The sequence below is a fragment of the Bos mutus genome, chromosome 3, assembly GCF_027580195.1.
Source record: "Bos mutus isolate GX-2022 chromosome 3, NWIPB_WYAK_1.1, whole genome shotgun sequence".
Classification (NCBI taxonomy): domain Eukaryota; kingdom Metazoa; phylum Chordata; class Mammalia; order Artiodactyla; family Bovidae; genus Bos; species Bos mutus.
This window is the reverse complement of record NC_091619.1, coordinates 101,896,055-101,918,298: the sequence shown is the minus strand read 5'-3', so window position 1 is coordinate 101,918,298 and position 22,244 is coordinate 101,896,055. Positions and strand designations below refer to the sequence as shown.

Here is a 22,244-nt window from a genome sequence, read left to right as displayed (position 1 = left end):
AGATACACATTGACCTTGGCTGGTTTTTTATGTATTGGAAACCACCCTACCAAGATCCAAGACAGGGTGAATGACTGTCAAAAAGGATTGGGTCTTGAGCCAGCACTCTGTTTTTTAAACACCATTCTAGGGTGTTGTTCCACCCTAAGTGATGGAAGCTCTGAAGGAAGTTAGAAGAAAACCTCATTATCCTCAGTTGTCTCTCATCTCAAGTACCACATTAAGAGTTTTCTGACCTTCCCTCTGGTGGGCAGGTCATCTTTTTCAGCATGATTCAGTAACTTTATTTTCTATCTTTCTCTTTGATCATATGGGCATGAGGTGGGAATCAAAAAGACCTAAGGTTTAAGCCTCATGCTGACATTTTACTGGATGATTACTTTCGGACAAGGACATACTCATGATCATATTCATCATCTGCAAAAAAGGGGGTGGAAATCTGCCTTGGAGATGGTTTGGTAAGAATAACATGTCCCCATTTTGCAGATAAGGAAACCTGAGGCAGGAAAGGATTAAGCAGTTGGCTCAAACCCAGAGGGTTTGAATCCGTATAGTCTGACATTACTCAGAGCCTACACACTCTTTCTGCCATCCTGCTTTGTAGAAGGCCAACATGTATTTACTTCTCACCTGTCTTAAAATGGCAGAGGTTTCTGAAAATACTGTCCACTGTTCTACACTGAGCAGTTCCTGAGTTTGGTGCTTGGGATATTTTTATCTTTGACTCTAAATCTTGCAAGGAAAGCCAGCAATAAACTCTTCAGGTGTCCAAAGAGGGTGGGTGCCCATGGTCTTAGATAAAGAGAGCTTTGGATGGGCTCTGTTTTCATCAGTGTTTATGGGTAATAGTTTTCTGCCCCAACTGGGGTATTAGTAGTTACTGTTTCAAAAAATTAAAATTAGTGCTTTAAAAATGAATGAGTGAATGAATGAATGAGTGAAATATTTAATAAATGAGACAATGCTGGATCATTGAAAAAGCAAGAGAGTTCCAGAAAAACGTCGATTTGTATTTTATTTACTATGCCAAAGCCAAAGCCTTTGACTATGTGGATCACAATAAACTGTGGACAATTCTGAAAGAGATGGGAATACCAGACCACCTGACCTGCCCCTTGAGAAACCTATATGCAGGTTAGGAAGCAACAGACTGGTTCCAAATAGGAAAAGGAGTACATCAAGGCTGTATATTGTCACCCTGCTTATTTAACTTATATGCAGAGTACATCATGAGAAACGCTGGGCTGGAAGAAGCACAAGCTGGAATCAAGATTGCTGGGAGAAATATCAATAACCTCAGATATACAGATGACACCACCCTTATGGCAGAAAGTGAGGAAGAACTAAAGAGCCTCTTGATGAAAGTGAAAGAGGAGAGTGAAAAGGTTGGCTTAAAGCTCAACATTCAGAAAACTAAGATCATGGCATCTGGTCCCATCACTTCATGGCAAATAGATGGGGAAACAGTGGAAACAGTGGCTGACTTTATTTTTGGGGGGCTCCAAAATCATGGCAGATGGTGATTGCAGCCATGAAATTAAAAGATGCTTACTCCTTGGCAGGAAAGTTATGACCAACGTAGACAGCATATTAAAAAGCAGAGACATTACTTTGCCAACAAAGGTCTGTCTAGTCAAGGCTATGGTTTTTCCAGTGGTCATGTATGGATGTGAGAGTTGGACTGTGAAGAAAGCTGAGTGCTAAAGAATTGATGCTTTTGAACTGTGGTGTTGGAGAAGACTCTTGAGAGTCCCTTGGACTCCAAGGAGATCCAACCAGTCCATTCTAAAGGAGGTCAGTCCTGGGTGTTCATTGGAAGGACTGATGTTGAAGCTGAAACTCCAATACTTTGGCCACCTGTTGCAAAGAGCTGACTGATTAGAAAAGACTCTGATGGTGAGAAAGATTGAGGGCAGGAGGAGAAGGGGACAACAGAGGATGAGATGGTTGGATGGCATCACCAACTCAATGGACATGAGTTTGGGTAAACTCCGGGAGTTGGTGATGGACAGGGAGGCCTGGTGTGCTGCGGTTCAGTTCAGTCACTCAGTCGTATCCGACTCTTTGCTACCCCATGAAACGCAGCACACCAGGCCTCCCTGTCCATCACCAACTCCAGCTCAGTGTTTCTCATGGGGTCTGAAAGAGTCGAACACAACCGAGAGACTGAACTGAACTGAACACTGAGGAAGTTCACAGAAGAGTGCCTGGAACACAGTAAGCTCCTCATAGCTGCTTGTCTCCATCCTCCACACCTTCTCCTTCATTTGACCTTAGTTTAATCTGTTATTTTCTTCCCCCACAAACTGAGGTCACACTCTTCTTCATTACATTATACTTAACATTTATCATGTACTTTGATAAGCACTGTGTTTAGTTAGAGTGCCACACCTAAAGTGCTTCTTGAAAAATGACATGAAATTAGAAAGGACAGTAGCTACTTTGGATGACAGAATTGGGTCCCAGATGTCAGGGTAAAATGATACACCGATTCTTACAAGGTCGATGCAACATCTTGCGATGGTGTCCAGAAAATTAACTGCATGATTGGAGAGTGGAGGAGATGTGTGTCTTAGCGGCCACAAATATATAAAACACTCGGGAGTTAAAATTGATAGTTGTATTGGTTAGGGCATAGATTCGCTTGCTGTCACAAAGATCTAAAATAACAATGGCTTAAGTAAACTACAAGTTTATTTCTCTCTCAGACTGAGAATAAGCAGTATTGGGTAAAATGGCAGCACCAGAGACCCTTGATCCTTCTGTGTTGTTGCTCTGCTAATTCATCACAGGACTGTCAGATCCACATTCCACCCAATGGGAAAGGGGAATGGGAAGGGCATGAGCCTCCCCTTTAAGAGCAGGACTGGAAAATTACACTGGTCATGTCTGGTTACATCCCATTGGCTAGAACTTTGCCTCCTGGCCGCACCTTGTGACAAGGGAGACTGGGAAATGTAGTATTAAACTGGTAGCCATATTCCTAGCTAAGATTTTTATTACTAGGTAAGAAGGGGAGAGAGAATGGGTACTGATTGAATAATTAGCAGCCTTACAGTTAAGTTGGTATGATACAAGAGTGCAAAAGGCTTTTTTGTTTGCACAAATGTCTTGGGTAATCTTACATTGCATTGATAGAAGTATAGGATCTTCTAGAACAGGAATTGGTAAACTTTTTCTGAAAAAGGCCACACAATATTTTCAACTTTGCAGGCCATATATAGTTCATATTGAAAATTCTTTTTTTTTTTTTTTTACAATTCTTAAGAAATGTAAAAACCATTCTTAGCTCATAGACTATTAAAAAATATAACCTGCATTGAGGGCTAGTTTCCCAACTGCTGTTCTAGAACAAGAATGGTGATAAGTCTGGGATCTTATCTAAAGATATGCAAGAATATGTCCAGAGGAGGTGGTCAGGATGAGAAAGGAGCTATGATGCATTCACAAAAGCGGTGATTGAAGGCATTGGTTACTTTCAGTCTGGAGAAGCTGAGACTTTTTAAAAATTTTTTTTAAAAAATTTATTTATTTAGCTGTACCAGAACTTAGTTTTGGCACACAGGATCTTCAGTCTTTGTTGTTGCATGTGAGGTCTGTTAGTTGTGGCATGTGGGATCCAGTGGACCGAACATGGGCCCCCTGCAGTGGGAGTGTAGACCACCAGAGAAGTTCCCAAAGCTGAGACTCTTAATGAGATGATCATGGGCTTTAGATATTTGATTGACAGTCAGGTGGTTTGGAGAGACTTTTGTTCTATAAGTATCCAAAGGGAAGAACTAGAATCAATGAGAGATGCTCTGGGAGACAGACTGCTGCCTGGCATAAGGAAGAACTTTCCCATTATTAATTATTATTTGTGGAGTCTTTATTGCCAGGCAGTGTTCTAAGCCCTTTACATAGATAGTTTCACTTTATCCTCAACAACCCCGACAGTTAGGTACCACCTCTACTTTATGGATGAGACAAAGCAGCTTTAGAAGTTTATACAGCTTGCCCGGGCATACATGCTACTACGTGGTGGAGCCATATTAACTTCAACTCTCTATTGCCACCTTGCATGTGAATTAAATGAGATTAGATCTGTATATAATTTAACAGTGCCAGGCACACAGTAAGTATTGTTGCTGGTAATCATAATTATTGTAATCCCTAGGAAGTACTGTCTCTCATCATGGTGGATGATGTTTTTGGTGGATGGTGGATACTAATGGTGGATACTAATCACCAGTATTAGTTTATTATGGCTTCTATAACAAATGACCACAGACTTTGGGGCTTAAAACAATATTTTATTTCCTTAGAATTCTGGAGTCCAGAAATATGCAATCAGTTTCACTGGGCTAAGATCAAGGTGTCAGCAGGGCTGTGCTTCCTCCAGAGCCTCTAAGGGAGGATCTGTTCCTTGCCTCTTTCAGCTTCTGGTGCTTCTGGTTTCCTTGGTCTGTAGCTGCATCATGCCAATCTTGGCCTCTGTGGTCACATTTCCTTCTCCTCTCTGCCTTCTGCCTCCCTCTCTGTTTTCCTTTCCTTTTTTTATTATTCATGTGCTTTATTTATGTTTTCAAACTTTAAACTTTTTATGTTGTGTTGTGCGTGTGTGCACTTAGTCACTCAGTCCTGTCTGCCTCTTTGCGACCCCATGGACTGTAGCCCACCAGACTCCTCTGTCCATGGGGATTCTCCAGGCAAGAATGCTGGAGTAGGTTGCCATACCCTCCTCCAGGGGGTCTTCCCAACCCAGGAATCGAATCCGGGTCTCCCGCATTGCAGGTGACTTCTTTACCGTCTGAGCCACCGGGGAAGCCACGTTATAGTGAAGTATAGCCAATTAACAATGTTGTGGTAGTTTCAGTAAAGAAACTCAGCCATACATAAACGTGTATCCATTCTCTCTCAAACCCCCCTCCCATCCAGACTGTCACATAACATAGAGCAGAGTTCCATGTGCTGTACAGGAGGCCCTTTTTGCTTATCCATTTTGAATACAGCAGTGTGGACATGTCCATCCCAAACTCCCTAACTATCCTCCCTAGCCAGAAACCATAAGCTCGTTTTCTAAGTCTGTGGGTCTCTTTTCTGTTTTGTAAGTAGGTTCATTTTGTCATTTCTTTTTAGATTCCATATATAAGGAATGTCATATGATATTTTTCCTTCTCTTCCTGACTTACTTCATTACAGTATGACACTCTGTAGGTGCATCCATGTTGCTGCAGTTGGCATTATTTCATTCTTTTTAATGGTTGAGTAATAGCCCATTGTATATATGTACCACATCTTCTTTATCCATTCCTCTGTTGATGGACACTTAAGTTGCTTTCATGTCTCGGCTATTGTAAAGAGTGCTGCAGTGAATATTGGGGTGCATGTATCCTTTCTGATCATGTTTTTTTTTCTGGATATATGCTCGGGAGTGGGATTGAATTGTCATATGGTAGGTCTGGTTTTAGTTTTTTAAGGAACCTCCATACTGTTCTCAATAGTGGCTGTACCAACAGTGCAGGAGGATTCCCTTCTCTCCACATGTTCTCCAGCTTTTGTTGTGGATTTTTTGATGATAGCCGTTCTGACTGGTGTGAGGTGATGATCTCATTGTAGTTTTGATTTGCGTTTCTCTAGTAATTAGCAATGTTGAACATCTTTTGTGTCTTTGGCCATTTATATGTCCTCGTTGGAGAAATTTCTATTCAGTTCTGCCCATTTTTTGAGTGGGCTGTTTTGATGCTGTTAAGTGTCATAAACTGTTTGTACATTTTAGAGACTAATCGCTTATTGGTCATGACATTTGCAAACATTTCTTCCCCATCTGTAGGTTGTCTTTTTGTTTTGATTATTGTTTCCTTTTTCAGCCCACATCTTATAAGGTTACTCTGATTATATTTAGTACCTTCCCAGGCAATGGCACCCCACTCCAGTACTCTTGCCTGGAAAATCCAATGGATGGAGGAGCCTGGTGGGCTGCAGTCCATGGGGTTGCTAAGGAGTTGGATACGACTGAGCGACTTCACTTTCACTTTTCACTTTCATGCATTGGAGAAGGAAATGGCAACCCACTCAGTGTTCTTGCCTGGAGAATCCCAGGGACAGGGGAGCCTGGTGGGCTGCCATCTATGGGGTTGCATAAAGTTGGACACGACTGAAGTGACTTAGCAGCAGTAGCAGCAGATAATCCAGGATAAACTTCCCATCTCAAGAGTCTCCAATTAGACACATCTTCGCCATATAAGGTGATATTCAGTTTCCATAAGTGAATGTCTCTGGGGGGCCGTTATGTAACCTACCACAATGGTATTTAAATAGACTGAATAACCACTATTTTTCTATTCTTTCCACTATTAGGGAAAAAAAACCCAGCAACTTTATAACATTCCATGATTTATTGGTCAGTCGTAGCACCTGTTTTTCCTTGCAGTATTTTGTGTGTGTGTATGTGTGGAAATAGAATATATTTTGTATAAGATATGAGTTAGAAGCAATACCGAACACCACACTGACACTGTTTATTGGGCAATACATTTTTTCCTCCCATTGATTTGAAATTCAGTTTTTATCACCTATCACATAGCAAACACTATACTTGAAGCTGTTTCTTAACTTTATTCAATTCCATCATCCATTTTTAGGTTTCTGCAATTGTGCTATATTATTTTATTTATTGTAGCATTTAAGTAGATACTCATAGCTGATAAATTCAGTTCCTCTCTATTCTTCTTTTTCAGTTTTCTTGGCTAATGGCTCTTCTACTGTTTTCTTTCTCGTTGTGTATTTGAACTTAAAAAATTCTTTATTACATTTTAATGTGGTCTTGGGAAGAGAGGTGATGATAAATGGAGTTGTGATTGCCTTCCATAATGATCCTCCCACCCTATTTTTTTATTCTAGTGATTTTACTTACCCATCTCCATTGAGATTTTCCAGTATTTTGGATGAAATCATATGGAAATTTAATTCCAGACTTCTTGATTTTTTTCTCTAGTCCTCTCTTTCTACCTATCTTATGTTAACAAGTAAATTAAACTTTACTACCACATGATCAATTGTATTTGTACTCAACCATACATTTTATTGGCTTTATTCATTACATTTTCTTATATATCTTTTTTCTTGAGTTTATTATTCTGGCTTATTTTTTCCATTGTCTGGAACAGATCTTCAAGTAATCTTTTTTTTAAATTGAATAAAGATATTTCTGTGTCTTTGAACATGCCTTTCTTTTGTCATCACATGTGAGAGAAATTATAATTTGGCAGATGGTTGAATTCTTGAGTTTCAATAAGATTTCCTGAGAATTTTATAAAAATCGTGCCACTGTCTTTTAGCCTCGTGTTGCAGATGTGAGGTATGCTGTCAGCCTGATTTTCTTTCCTTCTAAGCAACCTGATTTTTCTCCTCTATCAGGAAGCCTGTAGTTGTTTCCCTTTGTTCTTGGAGTCAGAGACTGCATCTAGAATTGTGTATTCTTTCAGTAATCCTGCTACTCAGCACTCAGACCCATATGATCTAAGGCCTCCAGTCTCATCAGCTCGAGGAAATGTTCTTCTATTTCTCCCTTGATTGTTGCTTTTCCCCTTTCTTAATGATGTCATCTCCTTCCAGTACTTCTATTAGACTAATATAGGCTGTTCTGGATTTCTCTGTTATGACTTGTGTCTTATTTGATTATAAAGATTTTTCTTCTTTTGTTTTTTCTGTCTTCTTCATCTTTGTGTGTGTGTGTGTGTGTGTGTGTGTGTGTATGTGCGTGTGTATGTGTGGGATACCTAAATAAAATGGGGTGCTATCCCTATTGAGACTTTGACTTTTTCCTATATTAGGGACAAACTTCCCACTTTCCAAAGATGTTAGGGAATAATTGCTGTTCTGTGTGGAGAGAATCTTCCTAGTTCCTAACGTCCTTTCATTTGCCTCTGAGCTGATGCCTGTGACCCTCATGTGACCTTTGATCCTCTGAGCTTGGGGTTTTCCAGGACCCTTTTCTGGAAGTCTGTGTACTTTCTTCTTAAGGGGCCTAGGCAGAATCATGCGTGGACTTATCAGCACTAATCAGCCTTTCCTAACAGATGTCTCATCCACTTCATATCTTCCCCATATTCTTCAAAATGTTGGCTTTGTTGATGGCGTCTTTCTCTGGGTCCCAGCACAGCCACTATTGTTTCAGTCATGTACATGTGGGGTTTTGTTTTGTTTTGTTTTTGGAGAGAAGGAAGGCGTAAATGTCTGAGCCCAATTTTCTCTCCCCCAAACCCAAAACTCCAGAGTAGAAACAGCCAACACGAGTGAAGCATCACATGCATGGCTTAATGGAATAAGCTTTGAACTACATCAGCTCTGGGAGGCTTGTCTCTGAAGTCTAAAGAACAAAGCAGCATAATTAAAGGTTTGAGAAACAACTTTTACACCACAGTCCAGAGAGATGGGGTTTAATTTAACCAGGAGAACACAGTGAGGTGAGACTGAAATGGTGAGTCACACTGAACCTGCTAAAGATACAGCCGGAGAGACTATGCTTCACTTACAGTCAAAATGACTCAGGTTGGTCACTACAAAGACCAGTTAACTCTGAAACACTCGTGTGGCATCACAAAGCATTGGGTAGCCAAGTTAGGGAGCCTCTTTTTCTGGTGAGTTTTCCTGGAGGGTTAAGAGCTGTTCTATTTAAGGGAAGAGGATGGACTAAATTGTCTTCCGGTTTCCCTTGGGATATTATGGTTATGATACCTTAGTGCATGTGATATTAGGTGTGGGATAAAGAGCAGCAACAGATAAACTGCTGAGGATAAACAATCTTGTTTTCACCAAGCCTTACTGATAAGTTTTCTTTTTCAGTGTGAGGAGAGAGAGTTTTTTATCAGGAACACTTTCTCTAAATTTTTAAAACCAAATGGAGACATCTTCCTGCTGGGAAGAACAGGAATTTCAGTGGCTCCCTTCCTCCCTGCAGTTGGAGGCAGTTCAGCTCCTAGCCTGGCTGGAGAGACTGGATCCACATCCCCTGGAGGTCCCCTCCCCCAGGGGGGTGTAGGGAGACCAGCAGGGAGGAGAGGGCCTGAGGCAGATCAGGGAGAAGAGTGACAGGCTCCCGGTGGGAGGTCTTCGCCTTGTCACGGAGCCTCCTGGGCTCAGGTCTGGGGTGGCCGCGGGAGAGTCAGTTCCAAGCTGTGTGGCTGTTGACATTTCCGGCTGCGGGTGCCCAGCCAATCAGTGAAAGGCCCAGCTAGCTTGGGTGATGACACATGAAATATGATAATTTTCTGCTAAAGAGCCCTGGAAGCTGGGAGGGAAGGGAGTGTGTGTGTGTGTGTGTGTGTGCGCGCGCGTGCGTGTGTGTCTGGGAGCAGGCAGTGCAGGCAGTGGCTGTGATGAGGTGAGAGGGTGACAGTGCATTGGTTTTAGTGCTTTGCCCAGGGAGGGTGGGCTCTGAGGCCAGGGCCAGAGGGACTGGCCAGGAGTGGCTGTGGGGACATCGGGGTGGCTTTTCAGGTAAGCTACTAGTGTTGTTGCTGCTGGGCGGGAACCAAGGGACCAACAGCCAGCGCCATTCTGAAGCCCTGGGGTTCTTGGGGTGAAAAAGAAACTGTAAAAGGCATTTTCCTTCCTTCCAAACATACATGAGGTGGGGAGTTTTGGTTTCTTCTCAGTGCTGCTTCTTTAAAAGCCAAAGCAAAACTGGATTAATAAACACCACCTGGGTGGCTAAAGTACTTAATTAAAAAAAAAAAAAAAGAATTAGGGCAGGGTGGGGGTTGTTTATCCTCAATCCCCAGCACCCATTTTTCTATCTTCATCTTAATCTAGCCCTGGTGAAAAAAAAAAAAGAAACAAAAACCCAACAACCAAACAAAACCCTCTTGTTAACAAAATCTTGAAGAAGGACTTACATCTGGATCTTAGAGATGGTGGAGGTTCAGGTTGTGGTTCTGATTTCAGATTCTGGTTGGAAAAAAAAAATGTGTGTTGGAACAAGATCTGGTTCTAGATTACATTATAAGTAGTGCTAGAGGTTTCTTTAATTTGAGGACGTGGCAGTGCCCTGTGGTTAATTTTGAGCTGGCAGGGCCCCCCACTTCCTTCAGCTGCCCTGCCAGGCTTCCTGGTCCTTTCCCAGCAGGTAGGGGCTTCTGAGGGGTGACACTCATGCTGACAAGTGTCCCTGGAACTGTCTCACCCCATGAACGTGTGTGTTCCGAAGTGAAGGATGGTAGTGTTTACATAACATGATTAGTCACTGAGGAACTCCTCACTGCAACAACTATGTGTCTAGTTTTATGGCTTGCCTTTGCTAGTTCTCTGTGTATGTATGTATATATGTTTGTAGGTTTGTAAAAAGGCACCGATGAATGGAATCATTATCTCTGCGTGCAAGCCTGCCCTGTGGCTTTAGGCATGGGACTGGCTTCCTGCTCTTGGAGTGACAGCTATTCAGAAGTGATAATTGGTGTACTGTATCTTTAAAAGGTTAAAACCCCTTTCAAAAAAGGTCTGAACTCATAGTGGAAAAGACAGGGTAGGCAGGGGTTGGCTCTGGATTCAGAAAACAGCTGCTGATTAGATGCCGTGTCTCTGGGCTGCGTTTATTCTGTGTTTTTCAGCAGCAGGAATTCAAGAGGGATGCTGCTGTTTGGGTTTCTGATCGTGATTTATATTTATTCAGAGGAATAACAGAGGGTGGATCTGTTCCCGGCGCGAGCATGCTCACAACCAGCCGACTCTCCCATTATCCAACTGCCTAGTTTGGTGCTTCAATGTACATGTATATTTCGTGTGCATATGTGTGTATACAAACACGCATGCATGCCTGGATGGACATATGTGTGCACAGCTTATTTTTTAAGGACAATTCTTTCAATAAGGTCTTTACCCCTTACTTGAAACAGGTGTTCAGGAAAAAAATGCACAAAATCCTGACTGACCGGAATAATTCATGAAGAAGGGGCTGGATCCGTGGGTCAGAGAACACAGGACCAGTGTGCCATCCCAAGGCCGAAGGTAGGGGACTCTGGATTTTTATTCGGCTGATGGTTGCCTCGCATTTTATTTATTGTTTTTTGCCGGCGGCCGCCACGGGCAAGTGAAATAGCGAGCTGCGATTCCATGTTGTCGTGGCCCTTCTTGGGCGAGGTGTCCGCGGGCAGAGGCGCGGGGAACGACCGGGTGGGCGGCTGCGGGGCCTGCGTTGCCCTCGGTGGGCTGAGCGGGCTGCCCGGTCGGGTGCCGGGGGAGCGGCGGGAGCCTCAAGTGACCCCCGCGCGTCAATCACGGCGGCGGCGGCGGCTGTAACCCTGTGCGCGCCGCGCGCTCGCAGCTCCTGGCGGCCCGGCTGCACCCGCGCACTGGCGGCCGGCTCTGCTGTGAACCTCAGTGGTCCGGCGGATGCCTAGTCCGCCGCAGAACCTGCAGTTTCTTCAGCTGCCCTGGCTGCGGCTCCAGGATTGTTCAGCAACCCCCAATCCCCAGCCCCCCGCGAGCCCTCTCTGTCGCCGAAAATGAAATCCGATCGGAGGATGCTAGGTGCCCAGGCAGATGGGAGATCTCCAGCTCCCTGAAATCCTAGCGCCCCTCTGCAAATGTTCCCAAAGCAAAATCACAACCTCGTGCCCACCCCAAGAAAACCAAAGCAAACCCAAAGTCTTCCTCTGTTGGGGAGTCTTGCCTTACCGATAGCAAAGCAAGTACCCTCTCTCCCAGTTGTGTCCCACATTTTACCATCCTTCAAAATTAGAAACACCGCTGGTGCTAAGTGGCTTCCGCTGAGACGGTAGGAGCTGCTGGAGGACTCTTTTCCTGAGCGTGTCAGACAACCTGAACTCGCCGAGACTTGGACGAAAGTCGTGGCGAGGCGCTGGGGGCCAGGCTTAGATTTGGTTGATCGCGGCTTTTTTGGTTCATGTTGCAGGTTCGCAGGTCTGGATGATTTCTTTGGCTCAGCCCGCCCTTGAACTTTGGGGGTCGAGGATGCAGGCAGGAGGGTCTTCGGGGTCTGGTTGCTGGGTGAGCGGCCGCTTGGCGCTCTTTCTGCTATACACCTCAAGTTTCGGGCCACCATTGGAATTTTAACCTCAGCAGTCGGCTGCTCGCCACCCCCCAGCCGTGTCTGGTGCTTCGGTTGTGGTTGTGTTAAAACTTACTTGCTTTCAGGCTGTCGGGGGAGGGGAAAAGGGGCGCCTGCGGTGTGCGCTAAACTGATCTCCATCTAAGCGGTTCTCCAGCCCTTGTTTGCATGGTTATGTAATTGCAACTAATGATCAGACCATGCGCCCCAGCAGCTCCCACCATCTCCTGGTCCTCCCCCAGACTGAAGAAGTTGGGTCCTATGTTTAAGATGCTTTTATGTAACTGTATGTATTAGGGGGCAGGGAGAGTGTGGGAAAGAGAGAGAATGATTTGAGCAATTTATGTGTGAGGAACGGAGGTGGGGTGGGAGGCAAAAATCACGTGTCCGTTGGGATGAGCTTGGAATTGGGCTTTGGGTTGGTGTTGATCTAAAGATCCTCCCACATCCCTCTTGGCCAGTCATTGCTTGTCTGGACTTTCATGTGGTCATTTCACCCCTGCTTGAACCCTGGAGAAGGTTGACCGTCATCCCTGCAAGAACCCTGAGTGACTAGCTCGATGCACAACCGGAATCCTGAATCCAGGGTGACCACCAGGTTCATTTGTTTTAGGTCCTGGCTGTTCCTCGTGCTTCCTGCTAAGGGAAAGAGTTTCTGCCACGCTTAGAGTTTCAGTTTTGCTCTGGGGTTGGGCCACACTGTATGGCTGAATAGCAGAACCCAGATGCTGGCTGAGCTGCTTGACATATGCTCTTTAAAGTTCTGATAACTTGCAGACACTGGAGGCCCTGTACATTCTTGCATTAAATACTGTGGGATCATTATTACTTTTTGCAAGGTAGGAGAACAACTGTCTCACAGAGATATCTGCAGGCAGAGAGGAAAAGGTGGGTATGACACTTGGCGCTCTCTCCTTCTGTTTTAGCTAAGGCACTCACAGGACACAGAACTGTTGCAAGTTCGTATCACACCCCTTAGTGCCTCAGCCTGGGCAGACATTAATTTAATGAAAAGTCTGGCCCCTTCAGGGGCTTCCCAGGTGGCACAGTTGGTAAAGAATCTACCTGCCAATGCAGGATTCTCGGGTTTGATCCGTGAATTGGGAAGATTCCTTTGGAGGAAGAAGGAAAAGGCAACCCACTCCAGTATTCTTGCCTGGGGAATTCTATGTACAGAGGAACCAGGCACGACATGACTGAGCGTGTGCGTGCGCGCGCGCGCGCACACACACACACACACACACACACGGACTGGCCTCTTCAGCCTCAGATGGTTTTACTGTCCTCAGCACCCCGCCGTATCTGCTCTGAGGGCCAATGACAAAGGGTGTGCACTTGGCAGTGGATGATGTGCCCACGGGCGCTGCTACTGAACTGTTTTACCCACTGTCTCAGTGGCAGCCACTCTCCTTAGAGTGGAGAAGCATGTGCTGCCTTTGGGCTTTTGCCAAGTGAGCCATTGAAGCACTCAATGTGTGAAAAATACCGGCAAGCAGAAGATGCATTTAGTCTGAAATCCTGGCAGATTCCAGACCTCGACTTGATGGAAGATAATGTTAAGAAAGCTGTGTGACAACTGGATAGCTTTTAACTTGTCTCTAACTTGCTTTGTGAGTTCTCTGATGCCTCTCAGGTCCTTTTCTGCTCTCCAAGCTGCCCATCAAGGAGACTCAGACATGCTGTTCTTCATTCTCTTTCTGGTGAAATCAAAGCATATTTATAAATCAGCAGATAAATAAGCAGGGCAGGAAACGCTGGCTATATGAATAGACAGCACTGGTATTTCAGACCAGAGTTAGACAAAGCCCTTGACCAAAGTCATTCTTCATTCTGTAAAGAGGGTGTCACCATGATAGCCTTACCGAGTGCAATGAAATATCTTTAAAAGAAAATGAGTTGGGCTAAAAAGAAGCATGTCCCCTATAGTTGCTGGGTGTTAGGATGATACCATGACCATCTGGACTGCACATTGATAGAGTGTCACTTATCCAGTTGGGACCTAAGTGGTAAAGCAAGAGAGATGTCATAAGACATGAGCTCAGGTCAGGTATTATAGCCATTGGAAAATTTCAGTGCAGAAAACTTCATACCCTCTTGCAGGATTCATTTACACAAAGTTCTAAGAGGCTCTGTGATTAGTTTGCAAATACACCCAGCAAATTGGACAAGATTGATAAACTAGTGTACAAGGGTTCTAATAGTTCTTTTGTAAAACATCACTAAGAAGTATCAGTAATGTAAGACAGAAATACTGAACAAGTTTAAAATAAAATTTAAAAGGCACGGGAATTCAAAGCATAGAATTTAATATAAGTATTTAATGGGAGCAATTCAGTGAAATCTTATGCATTTTGATGGGTCTTCAGAACTCTGTTTTGTAGCTTAAAAACTGATGCTTACCGTGACCTATATGCACCAAGAGGAGTTTAATTGACTTTTTGTGTGACCGGTTTCAAAAAGCATAAGAATTTGAAGTATACCCCTAATGACTTTTTTCAACATGATGCTAAAAGAAAAAAACTTCATTTATGCAGGACAACAGAATATCTGAGTTTTCTGGACAGCCAAGGACTTACTGATCAAAATTATAACTGTAATCACCCCCCTCACTGAAATTAATTGAGAACTGTATGATATTTTGCTGAAATTTGGCAGGAAACTATTATGCTAGAATTAGTAGTGCTTATGTTCTCACATTTGATGTTGTAGAAAATTCTAAGAAGGAGGCATGGGAGCCTCAGCCTGTCTTGTGACCAGAGACACACTTAGAACTTTCCAACTTGGCAACTTTAATGCTGGAAATAATTGGAAGAGACTGGATAGTGGAAAAGATGAAGTAGGAGAGGTGTGTGTTTCTTATGTCAATGTAGGGAGTGTGGACTCCCCACCACCAGTGTGCTGTTAAAAAAGTTCAAGGTGTCATGACAACACCCTCATGTTAAACTGTGTTGTTGGCTCAATTCAGACATGGTGCTCAAAACTGGAAGGATGTGTGAGTTACACAAGCAGTGCTGAGCTTTGTCTAACCCTCTGCCAATTTGCTTAGTTACAGTGTATTCCAAGACGAAGGCAACAGGAAAATCAAAAGTAGAAGAAAATGAATGCTGACACTTTTTAAAGAGTACTGTTTTTTAAGTTTAATGCGTATGTTGAAAAATGTGAAGACCCTAATTAAAAGGAGCGGAAGAGTCTGTCTTGGTTTCTAGACACACAGAAATTCATCATTTTGGTAAATTATTTGAAAAAAGTTTTGAACTTGTTAAAAGAAATTGTCAGTAACAGGCCTTTGAATATAATCAGAAATGTTCAGAACTAGCCAAAGTTTCTATGTATATAAGCAAAAGGATACTGATGTAGTAAGATGGATAAAACACTATTGTCTGAAATTCCTAGGGGCTTGAAAGGCAGAGGAGGTAGGAGTTCGTTGTGGTTGGTTGGTGGTCCTGGGGTAACTGAATCACTCTCTCCAAGGGGCTGCCCGCTTGGGAGGATCACATCTGGGAACTGGGCTTGGGCTATTGATCTGGTCTGTCCATGAAAAACATGCATGCATGAGAGATGTGATTCCTCTCTTTGTTACTTTTAAAAAATACCAGGTGTGACTGGTCACCATCTGAAAAAAAAAGAAGGGTGGAGCTTTACATCTAGATGTTCAGTAGAGGTGAACTGAGAATGTATCTTAGATTCAAGTAGCGAAGCCAGGGAAAAGCATACAGAAGTCAATCTCAAGAATCTTGGAGCTCTCTGGATGTCCATGGGTCCTTGAATTGGAGGTCAGGGCCAACATTTAAAAAAAAAATGAGTACTATACATGACTGGGATCCAAAGAAAAACTTGTAAACAAAAAATAGAGATGGAAAAAAAGAAAAACAGTGTTATAAATACATGGGATGCTCTGCTGAGCCACTGTTACCAAACTTGGTCTGTTCAGGACTTGCAGGCTCAGTGTTAGATGCTGAAGCTCTCTTTAAATCCGAGGAGCCCTGATAAAAATGAACCAACAATTTTATTAGAAGAAGAATTCTGAAAACCTCCTCATTCAAGATTCTATACAGTAGACTCTTGACATTCTTGATGGATGCACCTCAGACCCTTTTCAAATTCCCAAATTTGCAAATGCAGAAATATTTGCATAGGCTCTTGACTTCCTTCTGAATCAGGTTTCTGTCCAGAGAGGAGAGGTTCCCATAATTATTCACGGCCCTCCAATGATTTGCCTTCTCAACTTGCGCTCAGGGAAGTAATTTCCCATCCAGGGAGTTTCCGTTTCCCTGGTGGTGTGTTGGGAAGGGGAGCTTTGACAAGACTCCTCTCTGACTCATGTCTTGCTCTTGTGCTGTGTAGTTTTGCTACACAGTTCACGTCTGTGCTTTAGGAAAGACAGAGTTGCCGTGTGGTGTGCTCTTAGGAGTGGCTCACAAATAACTGAAAATAGTGAATGGTGAGTCTACAGATGCCAAGCAGCTGTTGGAGTTGCTAAAAAATCACACATGTCTGCACCCTCCCAAACATACTCTTCGGCCCTCGATATAGATTTAATACACTCTTAGAAACTTCCCCTGACTGTCAGCGTATTTCATGAGGAGAACTGGGGCATCACACGGCTGAAGCGTATGGTAAAAGACAAAATGAGAACATCACCATTTGAAATCTAAGCAAGAGAGACAGAATGTAGTCATTTGCACCGTGCTCTCATTTGAAAGATTTCAAAATCTGAGAAGATTCTAGATTAAAAACAACAAAACTCACTATGCTTATGATTATATTAAATAAAAGAGCCAGAGCAGAATGTACTCTGGAGGTTGGACTTTGCTGCTTCTCATCGGAGGGATTCTTACAAGAATGTTTGTGGAGTGATTTGCAGAGAAGCTCATAGAATTTTAAATAGATTTAAGAGTTCCACCAATTACAATTACAATTGAGGAGATCATTTTTGCCAAGCCCCTAGAAGAGTTATATCAGGAACCATAGAGATATGATATGAGAGTTTCTTATTAAATTTTTCCTAATGAATTCCTTTTAAATGATTTTAATGACATAACCACTGGATACAAAAGAACACTTGTATACTATATATAAAGAATAATCATTCTTTATATTATATTAGGACCAACACTCATGTCCTTGCCAGTCAATTTAAGAAAAAAAAAGACAGTTACTTTTACATTGGAAGAGTGGTACCTCTCTCCATCCCATCCTACTTCTCCTTTTTAGGGATAGCCATTTTTCTGGATGCATTTGTATCCTTTCCCCATGCTTTTCTTTATTGTCTCACCCTTTATATTTGCATCTCTAGACCACAGCTTTAGTTGTACTTGTTTTTGAACATTACATCAGTGGAATCATACTGTTTATATACTTGTGTTCCTAGTTAGCCATGCATACCAGAGGCACTGGGTGACAAACAACAGAAATACTGAAATATTTCCATGTTAGTTGGTGGTGAATTGCGGCTTACCTGAGTACTCCCATGAGACTTCAAGTCCCTTCACCTTCCTAAAGGGATTACACCTGGCACAGCAGTGGGTATTGGTCATCTCTGATATTATGTTTGGAGTCCCTTCTGACTATCAATCCCTGTGCCAACTAGTTGTTAAATATTTCACTCCTCAGTTCAGTTCAGTTGCTCAGTCATGTCTAACTCTTTGTGACCCCATGAATCGCAGCACGCCAGGCCTCTCTGTCCATCACCAACTCCCGGAGTTTACCCAAACTCATGTCCATCGAGTCAGTGATGCCATCCAGCCATCTCATCCTCTGTCATCCCCTTCTCCTCCTGCCCCCAATCCCTCCCAACATCAGAGTCTTTTCCAATGAGTCAACTCGTCACATGAGGTGGCCAAAGTACTGGAGTTTCAGCTTCAGCATCAGTCCTTCCAATGAACACCCAGGACTGATCTCCTTTAGGATGGACTGGTTGGATCTCCTTGCAGTCCAAGAGACTCTCAAGAGTCTTCTCCAACACCACAGTTCAAAAGCATCAATTCTTCGGTGCTCAGCTTTCTTCACAGTCCAACTCTCACATCCATACATGACCACTGGAAAAGCCATAGGCTTGACTAGACGGACCTCTGTTGGCAAAGTAATTTCACTCCTAGAGTTGTCCATGTTGTTGAGTACAGCTCGTTATTCATTTTGCTGAACTGTAATTCCATGGAATGAATATAGTATGGTTTATGTATATATTCTGTTATCAATGAACACGAATTATTATTATTTCCAGTTTTTTGCTGCTGTAAATGGTACTGCTGTGAACTTCCCCCAGTGAGCATATATATAAGTTGACTTAGGAATATACACAGGAGTAGAATTACTAGTCTCAATTATGAACATCTTCAAAGCTTCCAGAATAATTGAAAATTAATTTCCATCGTGTTATGTGAATCTCACCTTGATAAAAAATTTCTGAGCAGTTTCTCAGCTTGTGAGTCATTTTAAAAGATGTTTTCTCTCCAGTATTCAGTTTTCTTAGTTGTTTTCAGTACAATTGCCTGTATACTTGACCTACCATAGCACTGAAAATAAAAGTCTACAGAGTTTTTTCAAATACCACAGTAAACCTTAACTCTTGTTAATTATGAAAGGCAATGCTGAGTCTTTTTACAGAATGTATATATTTACACATGTCGATCCCCTGAAGAAGAGAATGGCAACCCATTCCAGTATTCTGGAGAATCCCATGGACAGAGGAGTCTGGTGGGCTACAGTCCATGGGTTCACAAAGAGTCAGACATGAATGAGCGACTAACACTTTATTCAGTTCAGTTCAGTCACTCAGTCGTGTCCAACTCTTTGTGACCCCATGAATCACAGCACGCCAGGCCTCCCTGTCTATCACCAACTCCCGGAGTTCACTCAGACTCACGTCCATCGAGTCAGTGATGCCATCCAGCCATCTCATCCTCTGTCGTCCCCTTCTCCTCCTGCTCCCAATCCCTCCAGGCATCAGAGTCTTTTCCAATGAGTCAACTCTTCGCATGAGGTGGCCAAAGTTCTGGAGTTTCAGCTTCAGCATCATTCCTTCCAAAGAAATCCCAGGGCTGATCTCCTTCAGAATGGACTGGTTGGATCTCCTTGCAGTCCAAGGGACTCTCAAGAGTCTTCTCCAACACCACAGTTCAAAAGCGTCAATTCTTCAGCACCCAGCTTTCTTCGCAGTTCAACTCTCACATCCATACATGACCACTGGAAAAACCATAGCCTTGACTAGATGAACCTTTGTTGGCAAAGTAATGTCTCTGCTTTTCAATATGCTATCTAGTTCGGTCATAACTTTCCTTCCAAGGAGTAAATGTCTTTTAATTTCTTGGCTGCAGTCGCCATCTGCAGTGATTTTGGAGCCCCCAAAAATAAAGTCAGCCACTGTTTCCACTGTTTCCCCATCTATTTGCCATGAAGTGATGGGACCAGATGCCATGATCTTCGTCTTCTGAATGTTGAGCTTTAAGCTAACTTTTTCACTCTCCTCTTTCACTTTCATCAAGAGGCTTTTGAGTTCCTCTTCACTTTCTGCCATAAGGGTGGTGTCATCTGCACATCTGAGGTTATTGATATTTCTCCTGGCAATCTTGATTCCAGCTTGTGTTTCTTCCAGTCCAGCGTTTCTCATGATGTACTCTGCATAGAATTTAAATAAGCAGGGTGACAATATACAGCCTTGACATACTCCTTTTCCTATTTGGAACCAGTCTGTTATTCCATGTCCAGTTCTAACTGTTGCTTCCTGACCTGCATACAGATTTCTCAAGAGGCAGGTCAGGTGGTCTGGTATTCCCATCTCTTGAAGAATTTTCCACAGTTTATTGTGATCCACACAGTCAAAGGCTTTGGCATAGTCAAAAAAGCAGAAATTGATGTTTTTCTGGAACTCTCTTGCTTTTTCCATGATCCAGCGGATGTTGGCAATTTGATCTCTTGTTCCTCTGCCTTTTCTAAAACCAGCTTGAACATCAGGAAGTTCACGGTTCATGGATTGCTGAAGCCTGGCTTGGAGAATTTTGAGCATTACTTTACTAGCATGTGAGATGAGTGCAATAGTGTGTTAGACTGAGCATTCTTTGACATTGCCTTTCTTTGGGATTGGAATGAAAACTGACCTTTTCCAGTCCTGTGGCCATTGCTGAGTTTTCCAAGTTTGCTGGCATATTGAGTGCAGCACTTTCACAGCATCATCTTTCAGGATTTGGAATAGCTCAACTGGAATTCCATCACCTCCACTAGCTTTGTTTGTAGTGATGCTTTCTAAGGCAAACTTGACTTCCCATTCCAGGATGTCTGGCTCTAGATCAGTGATCACACCATCATGATTATCTGGGTCATGAAGATCTTTTTTGTACAGTTCTGTGTATTCTTGCCACCTCTTCTTAATATCTTCTGCTTCTGTTAGGTCTATACCATTTCTGTCCTTTATCGAGCCCATCTTTGCCTGAAATGTTCCCTTGGTATCTCTAATTTTCTTGAAGAGATCTCTAGTCTTTCCCTTTCTGTTGTTTTCCTCTATTTCTTTGCATTGATCGCTGAAGAAGGCTTTCTTATCTCTCCTTGCTATTCTTTGGAACTCTGCATTCAGATGCTTATATCTTTCCTTTTCTCCTTTGCTTTTCGCTTCTCTTCTTTTCACAGCTATTTGTAAGGCCTCCCCAGACAGCCATTTTGCTTTTTTGCATTTCTTTTCCATGGGGATGGTCTTGATCCCTGTCTCCTGTACAATGTCACGAACCTCAGTCCATAGTTCATCAGGCACTTTATCTATCAGATCTAGTCCCTTAAATCTATTTCTCACTTCCACTGTATAATCATAAGGGATTTGATTTTGGTCATACCTGAATGGTCTAGTGGTTTTCCCTACTTTCTTCAATTTAAGTCTGAATTTGGCAATAAGGAGTTCATGATCTGACCCACAGTCAGCTCCCTGTCTTGTTTTTGTTGACTGTACAGAGCTTCTCCATCTTTGGCTGCAAAGAATATAATCAATCTGATTTCGGTGTTGACCATCTGGTGATGTCCATGTGTAGGGTCTTGTGTTGTTAGAAGAGGGTGTTTGCTATGACCAGTGCATTTTCTTGGCAAAACTCTATTAGTCTTTGCCCTGCTTCAATCCATATTCCAAGGCCAAATTTGCCTGTTACTCCAGGTGTTTCTTGACTTCCTACTTTTGCATTCCAGTCCCCTATAATGAAAAGGACATCTTTGTTGGGTGTTAGTTCTAAAAGGTCTTGTAGGTCTTCATAGAACCGTTCAACTTCAGCTTCTTCAGCGTTGTTGGTTGGGGCATAGACTTGGATTACTGTGATATTGAATGGTTTGCCTTGGAAACAAACAGAGATCATTGTGTCGTTTTTGAGATTGCATCCAGGTACTGCATTTCGGACTCTTTTGTTGACCATGATGGCTACTCCATTTCTTCTGAGGGATTCCTGCCCGCAGTAGTGGATATAATGGTTATCTGAGTTAAATTCACCCATTCCAGTCCATTTTAGTTCGCTGATTCCTAGAATGTCGATGTTCACTCTTGCCTTCTTTTGTTTGACCACTTCCAATTTGCCTTGATTCATGGACCTGACATTCCAGATTCCTATGCAATATTGCTCTTTACAGCATTGGACCTTGCTTCTATCACCAGTCACATCCACAGCTGGGTATTGTTTTTGCTTTGGGTCCATCCCTTCATTCTTTCTGGAGTTATTTCTCCACTGATCTCCAGTAGCATATTGGGCACCTATAGACCTGGGGAGTTCCTCTTTTCAGTATCCTATCATTTTACCTTTTCATACTGTTCATGGGGTTCTCAAGGCAAGAATACTGAAGTGGTTTGCCATTCCCTTCTCCAGTGAACCACATTCTGTCAGATCTCTCCACCATGATTTATTCAGTTTATTCCATGATTCATTCCATAGATTAGGATGGTGTGCTCTTAGTAGTATAACATAGACAGGTTTCTTCCAGGTTTCTTTTTTCTAAGATAGAAGATGAGTTGGTGCTAGTGGGCTGAGTGTGAATATTCTAAACCTGCCAGTAAGAGCCTGGCAAAGTAGAAATGGGTGATATTGAAGAGGTGACAGACAGTTTAGCCTTGTAATGGAGAAGGAAATGGCAACCGACTCCAGGATTCATGCCTGGAAAATCCCATGGACCGAGGAGCCTGGTGGGCTACAGTCCATGGGGTCGCAAAGAGTTGGACATGACTGAGCGACTT

The 22,244-nt window shown here is 43.0% G+C and overlaps 1 protein-coding gene across 5 annotated transcripts in view; it reads left to right on the top strand.

Annotated features, from left to right (window-relative positions):
• HIVEP3 (HIVEP zinc finger 3) overlaps positions 1-22,244 on the top strand; it is a 565,857-nt gene that overhangs the window by 120,010 nt on the left and 423,603 nt on the right. For 4 of the 5 annotated variants that reach the window (XM_070368260.1, XM_070368261.1, XM_070368256.1 and 1 more), the window contains exon 2: positions 10,875-10,986. The gene's annotated coding sequence lies outside the window, so the exon portion shown is untranslated. Of the gene's footprint in view, positions 1-10,600; positions 10,987-22,244 lie in introns of those variants that run through there. The other variant, XM_070368257.1, reaches the window with a different exon arrangement.